Here is a 21,377-nt window from a genome sequence, read left to right on the forward strand (position 1 = left end):
CAACATGTACACTGTTGTTGAAAAACTGTTTCCACTATCTGTTTAGTTTTAAACCCCTGTCTCTTTTGTGTAAATGTTCAGTTAATTTAAAAACTTGCCCCTCCATTTCAGCATTTTTCTTTGTCCCAAGACATGATCAGTTACCTCACAGGGCATTGAATGAAAGGGTAGGGTCTGGTTGCTTCTTGGGTTGCCTCTGACCCCAGTAGCTTCCAGGGCAGGATGGCTTGATCTGCCTGAACTCCGCTGTGGCTCTGGCTGTGAGGCCCATATGCTTTGCATTTTGTTGTTCAAACCCAGGACTTTCCTAGTTGGTGGTCCTCGGAGCCCCTTATCTGGAGGGTCAGGATTCTCAGCTACTGTCCTGTGCATCTCTGGGGTATGAAGGACTTTCTGGAGTTTCTTTCCCTTCAAGAGCATCTGCTGGAACACTTGCTTCAGTCATTACCAAGTTGCTCCCTGTACATTCAGTTGCCTCCAGCACTATGCACAATCTCAGGGATTTGCTTGCAGATATGAAATCTGCCTGAGATAAGCTTTGGGGAAATCAGCAGTAACTCCACTGTTCTGGGATGTCTCATACCCACACTGGATTTCTCTCTCATTTCGCCATCTTTGATTTATGGGTCTAAGAAGAGTTTGGGTAAGGAACTGATCTGTGGCTCATAATACAAGCACGAGTTGCTTTATTTCAGCCTCCCCACTGAAGTTTTCTTTTGAAGTCTACCGGTTGAGCACTTATTACCTTTTGGGGTGGGGGAGATAATTTCTCCATTCACTGTGCACTCTTCTGTATGGTTTCTAGTGTGCACTGTCTGCTCAGTATTCTAAGCTTGGTTATTGATATTTAATACCATCTTTGGAAACTCTGAGAAACCATAAGTCCTCCTTTTCTCTCAGTAAAGTCCAGCTATTACCCAGACGACGTGTATACTCTTCACACTTTATCTGCTATGGTTTTAAGAAATATATTTAAGAACTGAACTTGGATTTTGGTCCTTGGTGTGGTGTCTGCCCTCCCTCAGAGGACAATACTTACATGAAGCTAACATCACTGCTTGAATGGGAAGGAGAAAGATAGGAGTGAAGGCAATGGAAACACATAGCTTTATAGCAAAGCATTATCTCTATTACCTTATGTAGCTGCTTTCAGTGTGTGTATTTAGGAGGTGAAACTTGAAGAAATCAGAGGATTTGTTTGCCCAGGGAAGGTTTTTAACATCACCATGTTACAATCTCTCTTCATTTTTCTTAAGAATATAAAAATAACAAACTGAGTATTAAGCAACTTTGCTAAGATATTTGGGCCTCTTTCCAAGAAGATAAATTATACATAATATAATAAGAGAAAAGAAAATGTCATGTTAGTGAAACTTCCATGAAAATTCTCATTTTGCAAAAAAAAATTGTTTTTATTTTTTGTTGTTGTTTTTTTTTTTTTGCCAGATCCCCAAATGAGGTAATAATATCGTGGCTGGATGTGGCAGTTCATGCCCCAGAGGAGGTAATACAATGGCTAAGAATATCTTCTCCTTTTTGAAGCAGCCTCCTTGTTATGCCAGGAAGTTAGTCTAAAACTAGCCCCTTCGTTGTTCACATAGAGAGTCAAGTGAGGAAAGTCAGCCTACATTTCCTACTTTGTTTGGATGTTAGAAGGAATTCTCTTTCAGCAGAAAGGTGTCATGCAGGACTAACAAAAACCATTTTGATTGGTCGCTTTTTTCTTGAAGTTCTAAAATTTCCATCTCATGATGATCAAAGAATGCAACTACGTTTGAGTATATCTTGCCCAAAGGATGGCAGTCCTAATTTTGAATTTTCTGTATTCTAGCTATGGATTAAACCCACTTATCTATAGAGCTTTTCTTGCACTTCATAAGTGTGAAGACCCTTCTGAATGGGTATCACAAGAATTTTTTGGAGATATTTACCAGATATTTACCAGAAATACTTTCACTCACTTAGCCCAAAGCTACATGTTCATTTATCCAGTTATTCTTTCATTCATCTTATGTATTCTATACACATTATGTGAGCACATGAGAATATAGAGATGAATAAAACATGATCCCTGATCTTTTTTGTTTGTTTGTTTTTTGTTTTTTGTTTTTTGAGATGGAATCTTGCTCTGTTGCCAGGCTGGAGTGCAGTGAGCAATCTCAGCTCACTGCAACCTCTCCCTCTTGGTTTCAAGTGATTCCCCTGCCTCAGCCTCCTAAGTAGCTGGGACTACAGGCGCTTGCCACCATGCCCAGCTAATTTTTGTATTTTTAGTAGAGACGGGGTTTCACCATGTTGGCCAGGATGGTCTTGATCTCTTGACCTCGTGACCTGCCCACCTCGGTCTCCCAAAGTGCTGGGATTACAGGCGAGAGCCCCTGTGCCTGGCCCAATCCCTGATCTTAAGGAGGCCACTGTCTAGTGGTAAAGGTAGCCATGTAAACACAAAGTACAATAAAATGTTTCTGGGGCTGGGGTAGATGAAGTACAATAAGGCAAAAATGTGAGAGTAGTTTTCCATGCTGGAAGTGATTAAATATTTTTTATTTAAAAAATTGCATAATTGGGGTTAGAAATAGAAGTAGATATACAAAAGGTGAGTAATGCAGAAGAGATATTCCCATCAGGAAATGAAACAGACACTGAACTATGGAACCACAGAATCACATAACATTCTAGAGACCTGTGACTAGGGTGAGAGTGTGGCGTACAAGAGCTGGAAGCATGAGAAGAGTGGTAGAGGTTCAGAAGGTCAGATGGTGGAGGTGTTGGTGTGCCAAGCTAAGGAGATATTTTAGCCCCTAGCTGGAGATTGCAATGGAAGCAAGCATGCAATCACATTCTTCATCCACATGCACAGCCTGCATGTCAATCATTATGGCATTCTTCTTGCCAAGTCCAATGGTGTTCTCTGAATCCTCTGAGCATGGGTATCTTGGCACCACTACCAAGTGATGTTTGCATATCTGATGAAACTTGACATCACTGTTCTAAGAACTTGGGAGTCTTTGGAGGGTTTTAAGCTTGGATGTGGAGCTGCCAGGTATGAAGTTTAGACAGGAAAAAAAAAAAAAACAAAACCAAACACCTCACTATTTTTGTGCTGTGGAGGGAAAACTAGAGGGAGGCAAACTAGCACCAAAGAGAATAGTTGCAACATGTGTTAGTTTGCTGGGGCTGCCATAGCAAAATTCCAGAGTCTGGGTGGCTTACACTGAAATTTATTTCTCACAGTTGTGACTGTAAGTTTGAGGCTAAGGTGTTGGCAGGTTTGGTTTCTCCTGAGGCCTCTCACCTTGGCTTACACATGCCCCCCTTCTTGCTGTGACCTCACATGTCCCTTTGTATGTCCTAATATCTCCTTGTTAGGACATCAGTCATATTGAATTAGGGCCAACCTCAAAGACCTTATTTTAACTTAATTACCTCTTTACAGGCCGTATTCCAAATACAGTCACATTCCAAGTACTAGGGGTTTGGGGCTTCAAAGTAGGAATTTGGGGGAAACACAATTAAGCCCATAAAAGGACACTATTAATTTCTTTTAATATTACAGAAATGGAATATGAGGCCTGCACAAGGGTCATGGCAGTGAGATGAAAAAAATGAATATGAGAAACTCACTGGGTCTATATAATTTTGAGGTTTTCAGATAGTGTAAGAAGAAATAAGTGATGCATTCGCTGAGACAGATAATTTTTGTTTGCGGCGAGGAGACATATTATTAATTCAGCTTTAGCTAGATTGAGTTTTAGACACTGTAAGATTTTTGAGTTTATCTAGTGAGTAGTTGGCTATGTGAATGTGAAACTATGCAATACTTTAGCACTTATATTTAGTATTTTAAATAATTCCATTGAGTTTCTTCTTGTAAGTGGACATCAATCAATTATGCATAGAAAGAAAAGAGTTTCTTGGAGGATAAACAGTCACGAATCTTTATGATGTTTCGGAAAATATTTGCTTCTTCCAATTCTTGTTTCTTTCGAGAAGCTCTTGAAATGTCTTTGCCTCAGTTTCTCATGATGTGTTTTATCAAAAATGCTTGAAATAAGTGTTGCCTTGTTAGTAGAAACTATGTTGGAATGAATGAAACTAACATACAATGATGGGGGGTTTTGATATCAGAGAAGTTTTTAAGATTTGACAAGCTAAACCTTTTGAAATAGCAAACATTAACAAAAGTCCTGACTGCTTGTTACAGATGGATGACTTTCCAAATGTGACTTTGGTAAACAAAGCTGCATTTGAACTGCAAGAGAGAACAAGGGTCAAAGAAACAGCATTACTTCCAAGAAATAGGGATGGGGCTGGCAGAAAATCTCTGTTTTGTTCAAGGGCAAAGATACCTTATGCGATGAATAATAATTGTAGCTAAGTGTGTAAGCTATCACAGAACGGTTGCAATGTGATTTTTATATAAGTACTTCAGTGTTTATTAAATTTCTCCCATCTAGTTCATATACCTTCAGTTTACATCAGTTGTTCTGAACAGGGGTGATTTTACCCCTGGGGGACATTTGGCAACGTCTGAAGACTTTTTTTTTTTTTTTTGGTTGTCACAATGTGGGATTGGGGGTGGTTATTTCTGGTGTCTAGTAGATGGAGACCAGGGATGCTGGTAAACATCCTATAATGTACAGGCAGCCCCTCACAACAAAGAATTATCCAGCCAAAATGTCAACAATGCAGAGGTTGAGAAATCCTGGTATCTAACAAAATAAGTGCCATTTGCTTTAAAAAGCAGAGAACCAATCTTATGAGTCGATTTTCAAGTTTGAATATAATTCTTCGCTAAACAATTACATGATGGGGTGGTAGTCGTGGTGGCACTGGTGGTGTGTGTGCATGTGTGTGCGTGTTTGTTTTTGCTTGGGAAGGTTGTTCTCTTTCATTAACTGCATTTCATACCTTACACTTCTGTGTTTAAATGGAATTAAGCTATATCAGTATTTTATTTTTAACCTTGTTTTTCACATATATAAATTGCTGGACCTCACTATAACCTCGAGCTCCTGGGTTCAAGCAATCCTTCCACCTCAGCCTCCTGAGTAACTGGGACTACAGGTGTGAGCCACCATGCTCAGTTAATTTTTTGTCTGCGTGGAGATGGGATCTCACTATGTTGTCCAGGCTGCTTTCAAACTCCTGGCCGAAAGCATTCCTCCCCGTCAGCCTCCCAAAGTGTTGGTATTATAGGCATGAGCCACAATACCTGGCTACAATCAGTGTTTTATAAGATGTAAGCAAATAACACAAGGGTTCCTGGGCATGTTTAGTAGGAAGTGGTAGGAGATAAACATTTTTACTAAAACATCTCCCATATATAGGAGCTATGCTTTCAGTAATGAACAAAAATTATAAATTCAACATGTTCCAACAACGCTAAAAATAAAATTTCAGTCTATTAATATGCACATCTTTGAGATGATTGGATCTATTTACCAAGATAACTTGAATTAATCCCCAGACATAATTTGTAAAATTCTACCTTGAGTCTCTAAGTGCCTAGAAAAGAGACAGATTTTTTACTGCAATATGAAAGAATTTCATCTTCTTCATTAACAGCAGCAATCTTAGAAGTAACACACAAGAATCCTAAGAATGTTCACTTCACAATGAGATGCCACTTCACAGACGATAGAATGGCTATAATTTAAAAAGACAATAACAATTCTTGGTAAAGATATGGAGAAATTTGAACTCTCATATATTGCTGCTGGAATTGTGAAATGGCTCGGCTGCTTTGGCAAATTGTTAGGCAGTTTCTTAAAATGTGAACTATATTTATATATTTGTAGATATTTTATATCATCTAGCAATTCTATTCCTAGATGTTTGACCAAGAGAAATTAAGATGTTTATCTACATGAAGACTAGAACATGCATGTTCATAGCAATGTTGTTCAGAATATCTAAAAGGTGGAAATGACACATATGTCCATCAGCTAGTGAATGATAAACAAAATGTGGTATATCCATACAATGGAATATAGTTGGCAATAAAAGGGATTGAAATATTAGTACATTATATGATATTGTTGAACCTGAAAAAGATTTAATTGAGAAACTAAACATAAGAGATTACATTTATCCTGTTTATATTTAATAAATTTATTTATTAAGCCATGTAATCCCATTTATATCAAATGTCCAGAAAAGGTGAAACTAGAGAGTCAGAAAGTAGATTGCTGGTTGCCTGAAGCTGGAGATGTGAATGTGGAGTGACTGCAAGTGCATACAGCATGTCTTTTTAGGTGATGGAAATGTTCTAAAATTAGATTGTGGTGATAGTTGCCCAACTCTGCAAATGTATTAAAAATGGTTAAAGTGTGCTCTTAAAACAGTTGAATTCTATGGCGTGGAACAAAAACAGTATGCCTCATATAGCTACTTTTTAAAAAAGAAGGTGCTTTTCCCTCTGTTTACTTTCCTTGAAACAATATAGAGGCAAAAAGGACAGCTTAGCTTAAAAGACCAATACAGTGTGAGATTGTGAATGGAGAGACTTCATGATGTCCTTGTTTCTTTCCTCGTGGTTGTAATTCATAAAAAGAATCAAACCTGTGCTAATTTATAGAAATTCCCCACCAGTGCAATTTGTATTGCATCCATTCCCTCTGTCCACAGGCCAGCTCTCTTGGTTCTTTCTCTCTTATTTTATCATCAGGTTATCATTTGGTGGCATTTAGAGCAAGAGTGCAAATGCATTTTCTGAGATCAGATTAGATCAGGCGTGTTCAGGGTGGTATGGCTGTAGACAAATGCATTTTCTGTATGTAAGTTTTAAGAGTTTGGGGCCTCTGCACAATGAAAGAACAAAAATTGAGGAAGATCCTTATAATAAGATTCATGGAATCTTATCACCCAGGCATAATGGCCTCCCATTTCTTCTGCTCCCTTCAGTGAAATCACCTGCAATGAGGGAGAGCAGAGGCTGGATTCCACTGTCAGACTCCAGCTAAATAGAAGTGAGTGGTACTAGCCCACCTGCCACAGGCAGAACATGAGCAAAGGAGGAAAGAGATTTAGAGCAGACAGTTGAAAAGGGCAAGAGAGGCTGACCAGTTTCAGTTATTTTCCTGAGGTTGCTTAAGATGCCAGTCTGCTTATAAATTCCTTTTTTTTTTTGAGATGGAGTTTTACTCTTGTCACCCAGGCTGGGGTGCAATGAGGCGATCTTGGCTCACTGCAACCTCTACCTCCCAGGTTCAATCGATTCTCATGCCTCAGCCTCCAGAGTATCTGGGATTACAGGTACCTGCCACCATGCCCAGCTAATTTTTGTATTTTTAGTAGAGACGGGGTTACGCCATGTTGGCCAGGCTGGTCTCGAACTCCTGACCTCAAGTGATTCACCCGCCTTGGCCTCCCAAAGTGCTGGGATTACAGGCATGAGCCATCACACCCAGCCTATAACTTCTCATTTGAAGCGAGACCAACCTGACTCTCACATTATGCTTTTCCTCCCCTGCCCCTGCCATGTGGACCCCTGCCCATGCCCCAGCCTGTTTTCCCTTGCAATACCCAGAAGTCTGCCCTTTGTATAAGTGAGGGACCAAATCAAAGCCAGGAAATGGAATGTGTAGGTTATTTACGGATTGTTGCTGAGCAAATGTAATCACCAGCCTGCTGTACCTCTATCATCATTTCCCTTGACGAGAACATCACAGACTTAAATTTTGCAAAGGAGGGAGAAGTGGCCATAATCCAGCTATAACAGTAACAGCCAATTCTGCTGTGATGGGAAGAGGTGCTGTATTAGTGCCAATACATTAACCAACTTTTCAATTGCAGCAGGGAAGCTGATTGCCATTATAATTCCCATGGCACTTCTCCACAGAGGTAACAGAACTGCTTGAATAAGCATTCATTTCCAGCTCTGCTGGTGTGTGCGTGCGTGTGTGTGTGTGTGTGTGTGTGACAGAGAGAGAGAGAGAGAGAGACTGTCTAATGCAAATGACTGGCTAAGACTTGAGAGTATGCATGGTGCCAGACCTTTCTGAAAGATTATTCTACCACTAGATGTATGATCTTGGGTAAGTCACCATGCTATTATGAATCATGGATTGCATTTGCCAAATGCAATGTCTGGATACAGGCCTTAAGGAACTGGAAGCTTTTAATTCCTGACTAGGATGCAGATTGCTCTAACTTTCACCAAATGGTAACCTTGTGATGAGACTAAGAGAGAAAGAACAAAGAGAGTTGGACTGTTGGAAGAGGGAATTGATGCCATCCAAATTGCACTGGCAGATAACGTCTGTAAATTAGAACAGCTTTGATTCTTTTCCCAAAATAACCACAAGAAAAGAAACAAGAACTTCATAAAGTCCCTCAACGTACCATCCCATATTGTACTGGTCTTTTAAGTTTCCTGCTCAAGAGTTCTAAGTGGCCACTTAAGAAGGCTGACTATGCTAAAACTACAAAGCTGGAGAGGCTATGTCAGCATTTCAACTGACTTCCTTAGCAGGGCACATTCTTCCGGCCATCCCTGGCACCACACCAGACACAGTAATGAAGACATCTTTAATCCTCCAAATAAGCCTACCCAGCAGCTGAATGTCCCACGTGACTTCAGCTGATACACGTGGAGCAGAAGAACTTCCCTGCTGAGCCCTGTTCAAATTTCTTACCCACAAATCCATGAGGTATACTCAGTTAGTTGCTATTTTATTTTATTTTATTTTTTTGAGATGGAGTCTCGCTCTGTCTCCCAGGCTGGAGTGCAGTGGCACGATGTCGGCTCGCTGCAAGCTCCGCCTCCTGGGTTCACGCCATTCTCCTGCCTCAGCCTCCCGAGTAGCTGGGACTACAGGTGCCTGCCACCATGCCTGGCTAATTTTTTGTATTTTTTTTTTTTAGTAGAGACAGGGTTTCACCGTGTTAGCCAGGATGGTCTTGATCTCCTGAACTTGTGATCCACCTGCCTCGGCCTCCCAAAGTTCTGGGATTACAGGTGTGAGCCACTGCACCCGGCCCAGTTAGTTGCTATTTTAAGCTGCTAGGCTTTGGAGTAATTCCAACAAATAACAAAAACACCTAGAGCAAAGCTGTTGAAAAGATTGAGTGGAATAATAAAAGTGCTCATTAAATAGTAGCTTTTAATGCTGCTTTAATAATAATGATGATAATACTAATAAAAATAAACATACTGTAGTTTCGTCTAATGGGAAATCTGACCTCTCTTAAGTAATTTAGAGATCTAAAATCCTTGCTGATCTGCAGTTTTTATCTTTAACAACAGATGAGATGAGTACTTGACTTGAAGACTTGGAGAGTCACATATATTAAGCTAAAGAAAGTATTTAGTGGATACCTCCAATATGCCAAGCACCAATAAACGTTTTTCTCATTTAATCCTCACAGCAGCATTACAAGGTGAGCATTATGGATCCACAACTTACAATGGTCAGAGACGTTGAGTAACTTGTCCAGTTTTACACCTAGGAACTGATAGAGCCAAAATCTGAACTGTCTGCCTCTATGGCAGAGAAGAGGCCTGAGTTGAGTTGGGTCTTGAAGGATATGTAGGTATAAGAAGATGAGGAGAAAGGCCTGGAGATATTGTAAGGCATGGTGAGAAGATGAGCTGTGGTCTTCTGTGAAAAGTAGGGAATAATGAGTTCCTATCTGAAGAATCTTATTCTCAGAGCTGAAAGCAATCTCCAACTCTCTACTTCTCACCTCCAGCTTGGCCCTGATGAAGAAGGGTCTGCTAATGGGCCCTAGACAACCAGGGTCCATGCTAGAAATCTGGAAGAGGATGATTGAAAGTTCAAATGTTGTTTCAGGGCTCTGTGTCTGCTTTCTTTTCCTCTCTTGGCTTGCAGAAAAACAAATGCTAACAGAAAACAAAGAATGCTTCCTTTATTGCTTGGGTGATGAAAGCCAACATCAAAGTTGATAAAGAAACAGATTGGACTTGTTTAGGTATATTCTGAATTTCTTGCTAAATCATTTTCTAATATAACCCCCCCATTGAAACTTCTAGTAATCCTTGCTTTCAATCTTCTGTGAACAATAAGACTTCCCGCATGCTCTAGCAGTTCTGGATTGGGCATGTGGAGTAGGAGGTTCTGGGCTGACAAGAACTAAATTCCAGGATCACTAGTAGGTTTTTGTTTCCCTTTTGTAACACAGAGCCCCGTGGTGTCCTTGGTTCCTCAGATTATTCACCTTATCTGTGATATCTTGACTTTCTACCTTCCCTAAGTGCCTTGACCTTAAAAGTAGTCTATGGACCTTATCAAACTTTCTTCTCTAACCTAACTATTGGGCTGTTTCCTTTGTTTCACTTCCAGGACAAAAGGGGAACATACCCCAGACCCTCAGACAGGCTGGGGATAATGTTACAAATGTGCAAAAACTAGGAAGTACTCATGCTAGCTTCTCCCCGTTTCCAGCTTTGGGGCAATAAGTAGGAATAGCAACTAAAATGAATGCACAAGCCATCCAGTGCAATTGTGTTAACACCAACAAAAGTCTAGCTGAATTAAATAAGTACTCCTAGAGTAAAAGCAACTTTCCTTCCTCTGGAAGCCCTCCTAGATTATTACAAAGAGAATTTTGAAGGAGATGGACTTGGCAATGCTGTTCATCTCATACGTTTGTTGGCAAAATAAATCCACAACACATAACATTGTTGTTAAATAGAATGAATATTACAAAGCCAATTTAAATCTGGAATAAAAGCTATTTAAAAGGATGATCATTTAATAGCTCTTGAAAGCAAGTAACTACTTTCTCTGTGGCATAGTAGAAGAACTCGTTTGAGGGAAGTGAAGACTGTGTTAGAATATCTGGGCCTTCCTCAGAATTTCTGAGGAAATGCTATGTGCAGTTATTTAGCCATATTGTTCCTCAGTTACTCATTTGAAAACTGGTATGAAAATAACAGTAGCTATCTCACAGGGTTTCTGGGAGGACTAAAGTTACCAATGTGTGAAAAGTTCTTAAAATACCTAGAATTTATTAAATAAACATGTAATAAATGGTAGCAATACATATAATTATTAAGTAATACTGAGGATTGGTAATTTGGAGATAAATATCTAAATATCTATGGATCAGATACTTTAGGGTTAGGATGATGGGGATCACAAATGCAAGGTGGGACCATGAGTTGATCCTAGGCCTTATGGAATCTGGGCGTGTAACCTTAAACACTGTGTTGTTTTCCTTCAGGAACTCAGGAGGGGGAACCTGCTTTGTTCCATCAAATACTGCCATTACCAAGCATGTATCTTCATGTTGGTGCCTAGCTTTATGCAAACCTGGTACTTATAGTACCTATTATTCACTTTAAGTGCTTAGAAGTTGCATTAGGGCTAGATTTACACATGCAGTAGCAGAATCATTCCAGAGACTTTCAATATCTTGTTTCATGACTGGAATGAGCCATACTTCTGGGTCTTAGGAAGGAAGTCTGCATCGATAGCAAGACTTTGTCTTTTGTTCTTTAAAAATTATAATACCCCACTGTCATCTACCAAATGAAGATAGCCATTATTTATTTAAATTTGCAATGCTTTCTCTCCCCAGTTGCTTTGGAGTATAGAAGCATCTTATTGTCCTTGGTTCATTGCTTTTCCCATTTTGTTTTTCCCTGGTACAACACATATTCCTCATTCTGCTGAATTCCTCCTTACAGACCAGAGATAAGTTATTCTTTAATGAATAAATGGAAGAAGACAGACACAACTGACAGCAAACAGCAGAGATAACTGGTGTCTGTTTTCCCCTATAGTCTTCTTAGGACATCATTTTGGACCTTTCGCTAGAGCTGTAGAAAAAAATGAAAACATGAGTGAGCATTTGAGTCATTCTTCTAAATAAGTAATTGTTTCCATTCCTTCTTCCAACCTATATGTCAGCATAAAGTCTCCCTTGACCCAGGAATGAAGAATTATATTAGTGATCAGTAAATGCATCACCATTTAGAGGGGAAAAAATGATTTAATGTGCCAGAGAGAAGAAAAGTCATCTGAGAATTGAGGAGGGTCAAGGGACTGACTGATTTCATCGGACCAATACTTATTTCCTGGGCTGATTCACACTCTCTGCTGGGCATCTCAGTACTAGAAAGACAGGCTTTTATTAGTAACAGTGTTTCAGGGCCCGGGGAAGAAAGAAGCCAAGATAATTTTGCTACAGAATGAGTCCTGTCTAGCTTCTGAAGTGGTTGTACAATATTATTTAATGAAGAGTGAAATAAGAGAAAAATATGTGTTGCCCTTCCATGTCTTACACAGGTAAAGAAAAGAAAAACTGAACCATGGGTGCTTAAGAGAGCTAATGCTAGATGATGAGTTAGTGGGTGCAGCACACCAGCATGGCATATGTATACATATGTAACTAACCTGCACAATGTGCACATGTACCCTAAAACTTAAAGTATAATAAAAAAAAAAAAAGAGATCTAGATATAAGAGTCTCTCGACTCTGAGTAAGAGAGCACAACTTCTAGACTGGCTAGGTTGTAGGAAACAATGATTTTATACTGCCTATATTTGGATAGGTATATTTCCATCCAAGAAAACACGTATGTAGAGTTTATATGTAGTACTGTTTAGGTTGCAGAAGCAAGGCATGCAGTTTTGAAGCATACAGGTGCTGGTGCTCAGCTGTGATTATGCACTCAGCTTGGCTTCTTACTGTGTAATTCCGAGTTGCTGGCTTAAGTTCTCTGAATTTCTTTAGCATTACAACGGAGATATTAACAGTTATTCATAGAGCTGTTGGAAGGATTCAATAAGTTAATAAAGTATCTGGAGTAGTAATAGTGTCCGGCACGTAATGAGCAGTCACTGTTAGAGCCAATAATTATCATCATTGTTACTGTCCCATACATACGAGCCCCCACTCTGAGATGTCAGTCCTACAGAGAATAGGCCATACAGAAGCAATCACCATTATCCACTGTGTGTGTCACTTTATTCTTTGCCAAGTACTTTCTCCTCCAGTTCATGATTATGCCCTGTGCTCGGGTCTAGTATGTCATAACCCCAGCTGTGAATCCTTGCTAAAGTATTTAACCTCTCAGAGCCTCAGTTCATTCATCTGTAAAATTTACCCAATGCCCATTCCATCTTTACAAATTTAAAAGAGGCTCACATCTTATGTTGCCCTGGAGTCAAATCTAATTTTGTTTTTAAAGAAAGTAACAAATTGGCCGGGCGTGTTGTCTCACGCCTGTAATCCCAGCACTTTGGGAGGCCAAGGCGGGCGGATCACGAGGTCAGGAGTTCAAGACCAGTCTGACCAACATGATGAAACCCTGTCTCTACTAAAAATACAAAAATTAGCTGGGCATGGTGGCGGGTGCCTGTAGTCCCAGCTACTCAGGAGGCTGAGGCAGGAGAATCGCTTGAACCCAGGATGCAGAGGTTGCAGTGAGCCAAGATTGTGCCATTGCACTCCAGCCTGGGTGACAGAACGAGACACCGTCTAAAAAAAAAAGAAAGAAAAGAAAAAAGAAAAGAAAGTAACAAATAAACAATCTCTAGTGGAAAGAATACCCTCAAAGTGTCACCACTCCATTGCTCCAGAACCACACCTCCGCCTGAAGGGAGGGAAAAGGGTTACTAGGACAGTCTTATACAAAGGAGTCTTCAATAAATTTCATGGAACAAATGATGTATGCAGTGCACACCTGCCTCTTAGGATTAATTCTCAGGTTACAGTGAAGCTCAGAAAATTGCTATTTCTTGACCTAAAAGGAGGTTAAAACACTTTCAGTAGAAATCGATTCACTTTAAGGTATTTAGCACTGTTCATATTTTGTAAAAGTCTCTATGACAAGGCTGGTTTCAATTGACACTTTATGTAGCAGTTGTAGGAAGCCCATCACATAGAGAGTGGAATTTGAATGAGTGTTTTACAAGATGGGCTGTTTCCTTTGTTTCACTTCCAGGATAAAAGAGGAACATGGCCCAGACCCTCAGACAGGCTGGGAATATTGGGATTCTTATCTGTGTTTGCAACATAGGAAGTTGCAAAGTGATTGCTGGAAAAATAAAATTAATTTTTTCTGATTCTTCTATTTTTCTTTTGCAAGGGGAATTTATGTTACACTTGGTCAAATAACACTATGTACAATGAAGGAAATGAGGTGTGAGGGAATCATCCAATAAAAAATGATAAATCATAAAAGATCATTTAGAGAAAATGCCGTTAGGAAGAGTTTGAGAAGCATGAAGATCTTTTTTTCATAGGATTTTAGGAAATGCTGTCACAGGAAATTGCACAATTTATACAGTTGTTCTTCTCTTCCTTGAAAAGATAGTAATAAATTTCAAATAGAATTAAGAAATAATGCAGGCTGTCAGTCATGGCCTGAGACTGGTTGGGGAAAATTGCTTTCTGAGGAGACAAATTATAATTATAGTCATAGTCATGACCAACAAATCAGAAAACAAAACCCAAGTTATGCAAATGATTTCAAGGACTAATATGTGACCAAGGGGAGAGAAAGAATATCCGGATAAGATAAACCAAGGGGTCAGGAGGATATGGAGAAAAAGAAACCTTTATGCACATCTGTAGAAGGGAAAATGGTGCAGCTATTTTGGAGAACAATTTGGCAGGATTGAGGGAAATTGAATATGTGCATATTGTAACACCCAGCAACTGTACCTTTAAGTGTGCACTTCAGAAAATGTCTTGCCCAGATACTGAAAGAAACACATATGAGAATGTTAATAATAGCATTGTTTGAAGTAGCAAAGACTTGAAAACAAACTAGAAATCCATAAATGGGAAAACAAAGTGTAAAATTTTCATATGAGGGCCTACTACACTGGACCCAAAATAAATGAACTAGTTGTACATGTAATAATATGAATAGATCAAAATGCTATTAACAATAAGCTGAAGGGTCATATAGCTTAATGCTATTTACGCAAATAAATAAAATATATTAAAAGTGTTGCTAGGTATTGTATGTTGACATACATATACATAAAAAGTAAAATTTGTGAGAGGTGGATTGGGAGCAGAAGCATGCAAAAAGGCTGACTTTGAAGGGGGAATATCTGATACAATAAAACATGAAAAGAAGACATGTTTGAACCAATGATAATATAGTAATAACACAATGTTACAGATGAAGAAGATAAATCCTGTTCTATGTACCAGAAGTCAAATGTTATATCTACATTGCTTCAAAAAGGATCTCTCTCAATAAACTCTCTGTATATATTATACACATATATGTATATATCTTAACATATATATCAGCATACCTAGTATATTAATTAGGAAGCTTTTGGAAGACATTGACCAAAATGCTACTTAATCTGGTTTAAACAGGAAAGAAGACAGATGTGTTTTTGTAACTGAGAGGCTAACAGAGCAAGACTAACTTCAGCCAGAACTTCAAATACTGATCATTGGAACATTGTTTCACTCAGTCTCTTCTCTATTTCTCGATGGTAATGGTTTCATTCTCAAGCAGGCTGTCCCAAAGAGGGCCAGCTCCAGGCTTCTGATCTGCCAGCTTAAAGAGAATGCCAGGACAATTCTCAGGTTTTCATTTCATTGACCTGGTTTGACTCTGATGTGAACTTCTCAATCTATTTGACCAGACCTTATCTGAACAGTATTGAGTTACAGTGTGATTGTGTTACATCGCCAAGGGACAATTGGAAAAATCAAAATGGTTATTCCCCAAATTATGGTAAAGATTCTAGGGAGTGCCAGAAAAATGAGTGTCTACTTTACATACACTTTGGAAAAATAAGACAAAATGATGAGATAAACTGGAGTTGGCTTCTGAGAAACTAAATTTTTGGAAAAAGTTTTTCCCAAGGGTCATTTTATTTAGTTAAATAGTTATTAGTTGAAATTAAAAAAAAAAAGCATTCTCAGGCTGATTATGGCTACCATATGAGTCTCATGAGCAGTTAAAGAAGCAGAACATTTGCCTTGGAGAAGAAAAGGTTTAAGGAAGACAAGACACCAATCATGTAATGAAAGGGTTGAGTTGGTTTTGTTTCAGAAGACACATTATGATAGTAGATAATAGAATGTATCAGATACTAGTAAGATAAATTGTCTATTTGCCTTTTCTAACATAATAGATTGAGGGCTTCAGACTGTGATCTCTCCATTGTTTAAAACTTACCAGGGATGTTATTGAAAGTCTTCTGAATATGAGACACAGGATGGACAAAGTAGCACAATAAAATCTTCCATTTTTAGTAATCCATGACTCTATACAAGTTAAGTTGTGCACATTTTAAAAGTTGCTGAATGCGATCTGGCTCTCTTGGTGGTAGTGAAATTTTTATATTGTGAGATCTTTTTTTAGTTGATAAAAATTTAAGTCCCAAAAGTATTATTCATTGAGTGATCTTGAATGTGACATTTTTCTTGGTTCCTGATGAATCATCTTTGCAATACTTACCCAAGTAATTCAGATAAGTGGAAAGAAAAAAAAACTGTACTGTTGATACCAATATTAATCTTATCCTTCTATGATCACCCCATACTAGAAAAAGAGATAATAACCTCTTCTAACCCTGACTTTTTTTTAATTTTAAAAGTGTTTTTTAATTACCAATTCAGACTTGGTATTTTGCTAATTACATCAAGAAAACACCAACACTATTATGCAAAAATTATTTTGAGGGACAGTTGTGGAACTATTTTACTGATCTCCAAGGAGTATGAAAGTGGAAAAGAATTATTTGTGTTTCAGAAAAATTAGGCATGCTGTTTGACATCCTGAGGAAACACCTAAAAACATGTATTAGTCTTAAAGACAATTACCAAATGATGAGGAAGCCAGAATTGACATGACAAAAGAGGGAGCAGATTCAAGAACAATAATTTTAGAGGAATAGTAGTTCTTAAAAGTGAAAAATCTATTGTTATAATTGTTGACATTGTTGAACTGAATCACCTATTTCTAAATGCCTGTACACTACATCTTTATATATCTGCAAAAAGGGCCTATGCTTTATGTCATCTCCGTCCATTGGCTGGAACAAAGATATTAGCATTATATAGACATTTCCTAATTACCTTAGCTCTGGCTGTGCCATTAGCCCCTATCTTCGATCTAGCATGGCGAAGATGACACAATGTAACTGACTTCCTATTTCGATTAGCTCTTTAAAGGGAGATGGCTTCAAGTACCAAGGTCATGGTGATAAGGAACCAAGATGTTATCACTGGGAGACAAGCTCCTGACTATGACTTCCTATGGAAGGATGATCAGAGCCTGTGTGCAAGTGTGCCATGGCTGAGTGAACAGCCTGTCAAGGAATGTGTTATCATCAGCGTAGAACCCAGACTTGACTGGATGTAAACTTACACACAGATTTAAACATGAAATTTTTCTAGCAAATATGCTCTTGTGGTGTAGGATACTTTAATAAAGATTAATAATAAATCAGATACTCCTGGCATGGGCCGCTTGTTTTTCACTCCTGATGTCACCTTCCATGGGAATGAGCTCCACTTGTATAACACTCCTGAGCTGCCTTCACCTCCTTCACTCACTGTGCCCCAAGGAAGGTATGATCATTTCTCAAATTGGTAATAATGAGAAGAAAAAGTGGAACATGCTTGACCCAGCTCCCCTTTCCCTCTCATGATCAGATCTGGTCCTAGGAGTCATACATTCTCAGCCCCTTGGTGCTGTGGGTCTTCCCTCTAGAGTCTTCCTAGGTCCAGAATTGCTGCTGACAGGGTAGGAAAGTCTATTTGATTCTAGAGTTTAATATTAGGAAGCACATATGGCCTCATCCTGAGTTATATCTTCCCACATAGTCTTTAGCAGAAATAATGTCATAGTCGGGTCCACTTTTTGTTCTGTTTCTCATTTTACTCAAAACCTAGGTGAGTATGAGTGGTATTACTACTGAAGCCTTTAAAAGTCCCCATGTTTCAGCATACAGGATTATAGTGATTCTGTGAGCACATACTAGATGGTATGTTCAAATGTAGCCATTCCCACTTTCCCAGTGGAGGAGTTGCTCTTGAGTTTGACTTCAATAGGAAAGAAAGATTTTTATTCCTAGCAGGATGAGTGCAACTTTCTCTGGGCCCCAAGCTTTCTATATGCTGAGTAGCCAGTCTTATCAGCAACACTAAGGCTGCCACACACCCAAATACTCTGCTGCTTCCCCACTGACGTGTGTGTGTTGTCGTGCCTGCCCTATAAGAAGGGAGGAGAACAGGGGACATAGTCTTCCTGTTAGAACATACCAAACTCCAAAAAGTTCCAAACAATTTACTGTTTTCCATATGCATGTGACAAAAAGAATTTGATCCTGATTTGAATAAGATCCAAGCTTACTATAAATCCTTTGAACCTTCCTTGAAAGATAAATCCCAGGATCGCAGGCATCATGATCTGTAGTCCATAGAAGAGAGCAACAAACTATATGGATTTTCTGCCAAAGTCACTATTGTTCTATTTGCTAATAAAAGGGGAAACATATTTTTATCCTGCAGTCCTTATGTAGTCATGATACCAGATAATCAGCTCCAGAGATAACGTCAAAAAAGAGCAGCTGGACAAATTTCAGGAGATATTTTATCTGTACCACTGCATACAATCATGCAAATATTTACCCCAAGAGGCTGGACCAAAGGAAAGCGATTTCTAAAATCAAGAAGATGATTTCATCATACAAGAAGAAAACAAATTGTGACTTACTAACCTCAGAAAGATAAACATGATTTATATGTAATTTGAGTGCCTTCATGGTATGGTTTGTTTATGGTGTGGTATGGAAACTAACATAATATATGCCATCTTGCTTTATTAATAACAGCACCAAACTCATGAGTTGGCAGCCATGTATGTGTGAAAAGTGACTGGTGTAGCATGGTTGGATGTAAAAGTCACCAAAAGCCTGGCTTTGCCTACTGACTCTGTCACTACTCATCTGTGTGACAGTGAACAAATGTCATCCTTTCTAGACCTCAGATTCTTTATCTGCATAACGACTTGGTTGGTCAAAATCAACTGCTTGCAAATGCTTAGGTGATAAAGGTAAGAAGTGGTTCAAATCACAGTTGATGATAGGCTCCTTTTAAATAGGGCAGTCTGATGCTGTTCATGTCCATGTTCTGGGAATAGTTAGTTGCAGTTAGGTGTGCTCATGACTTAGTTCATCATTAGCTCAGAACTTCTGCCACTGCATATGTGACATCTGAGTACTGATTTATCTATAGCTACAAGTTTTGGTATGTTGTGCTTTTATTTTCTTTCATCTCAAGGTATTTTCTAATTACCCTTGTGATTTCTTCCTGACCCACTGGTTATTAGGAATGCATCATTTAATTTCTAAATAATTGTGACTTTCTAAAATCCTTGTGTTATTTCATTTTTAATTTTATTGTGGTCTTACTTAGTATGATTTTAATTATTTTATGTATATTAGGGCTCGTCTTATGGCCTAACTATGGCCAGTCTTTGTAAATGCTCTATGTGTATCTGAGAAGAATGTGTATTCAAGAATGTGTATTCTGATGTTCTTGGGCCTCTATGATATATTGTTAACACTATTGATTTATATATTAAGTAAAACAACTTTTACTGATCTACAAAGTGAAATTTCTAACCTAAATTTGCATCTTTTTGGATACAAAAACATTGAAATAACTTAAAATTCATGTTTTGAAAGGTTATGTGAATGGGGTTTGCAGGTTAAAAATGTCCAGAAAATACTGGGCCAGGCAGCCTCTAAGTCTTTATGTGGGTGTGTATACTTAGGGCCAGTTTTTGGCTCAGCAGAAAACTTAGCCTAAGTTCCAGGAGGTAAAAGGAAGATGAGCAATACACAAAATTATAGCCATTTTTACTCTCTTAGGAAAAGGAGGATATAAAACTATTTATTCACAAACGTCTATCAAACTTCTGTCTTATGTAAATTTTTGCAAAGATTTATGTTAAATATTTTAATCTATTATTTCAGAATGTGATGTTAATTTCTCAAATTCAAATTCTGCTGTCTGACTCAGGTTTGCTGTGCTAACCAAAAATTACCGAATCTTGCCTCCAGTTGGATTTAGAATAAGACCTTATTGTGGGCACTATAGGGCAGAAAAGAAACAAATAATTCAGGGCTCAGCAATTGTAATAGAGACTTAACTTCTGCTGCTCATAATTTCTGTGACTCTAGACAATTCATTACACTGCTCTATGCCTTAGTTTTCTATTTTGTTGAACTGAGAAAAGACCACCTGTTATGTCAAGGAGATTGATGACTCTTTCTTCTAGATCTCTCCATCCTACATGTGGGAGGTATTATCACAGATCTCCAAGGTAAAAGTATATCCTGTTCATATTTTGAAATACGAAATAGTTCATATTCATACTTCAAGAAAGTTCATATTTCACTTTCTTTTCTGTGAGTTTACAGACTCTTCCCTTAGTTTACAATTTAGGGAAATCTCTATTTTCCTTAACCACGTATTTTTCAGTGCCAATAATGCAAGCATGACAGATTTTCAAATCAGTGGGAGATCAAGAGTCATGGGAGGAAAATGAAGAGAAGAAAGAATAAATTTAGGTCCAAATATTGTCTTCATTATATTGTGTCCTCTTAAATATTGATCCTCTCACAAACCTGAATAAGTTATAGGGAAAATTAGGAAAAAGAAAAACTTCCTTTTTGTTTTTGCTAAATTCCTTTTCATCTTTCTCTTTTTCCTTTTCTTCTTTTCCTCCAAAAAATCTGAGGCTCTTCCTGGTATGTTGTGTCCCAGTCAGTGCTTTGCTGCCCTGGAACCAGTATTGTGTTCATTGATTTATTCATTTCTCCCTCCAGGAAGTATTCATTGAGCAACTAGTAGTACTAGGCTCTTAAGATCTTCCAGTGAATAAAATAGATAAAAGTAATTTTTAAGAACGTTGTATTTTAAAAAGACTGGGTGCAGCTGGAGCAGAGAGGAGGGGAAAGGATGGGAGATGCAGCCAAAAGGTAGCAGGAGGCCAGATGATGGAGGGCTGTGAAGGGCCATTGTTTGAACTTTGGCTCTTTTGCTGAGTGGTATGGGAAGCAACTGGAGGTGCTCTGAATGGCACAATCTGACATGATTTACTTGGGTCATTCTAGCAATAGTGTGGAGACAAGATTTGTCCTCAGTAGTGCTGTTCGGCTAATGGTAGGATTGTGTTGCCTGACCCTCCTGTAGGTGGGACTGTGTGACTGATATTGGCCAAGGGGTTGCAAAAGATAGGAACCCCATTCACTTTCAGATGGAGAATCTAATTTCTGTTGTGAAACAGAAATGAAAAGCTGCACTTTTACTTCACCACAGCAACTTACAATAATTCAGATAGTGACTCCTCTATCGTCAGGAGTAAAGACCACATAGAGCAGAGGCCCTGGCTGACCTGCAATGGACATAAA

This window comes from Pan troglodytes, chromosome 11 (genome assembly GCF_028858775.2).
Source record: "Pan troglodytes isolate AG18354 chromosome 11, NHGRI_mPanTro3-v2.0_pri, whole genome shotgun sequence".
Taxonomy (NCBI): Eukaryota; Metazoa; Chordata; class Mammalia; order Primates; family Hominidae; genus Pan; species Pan troglodytes.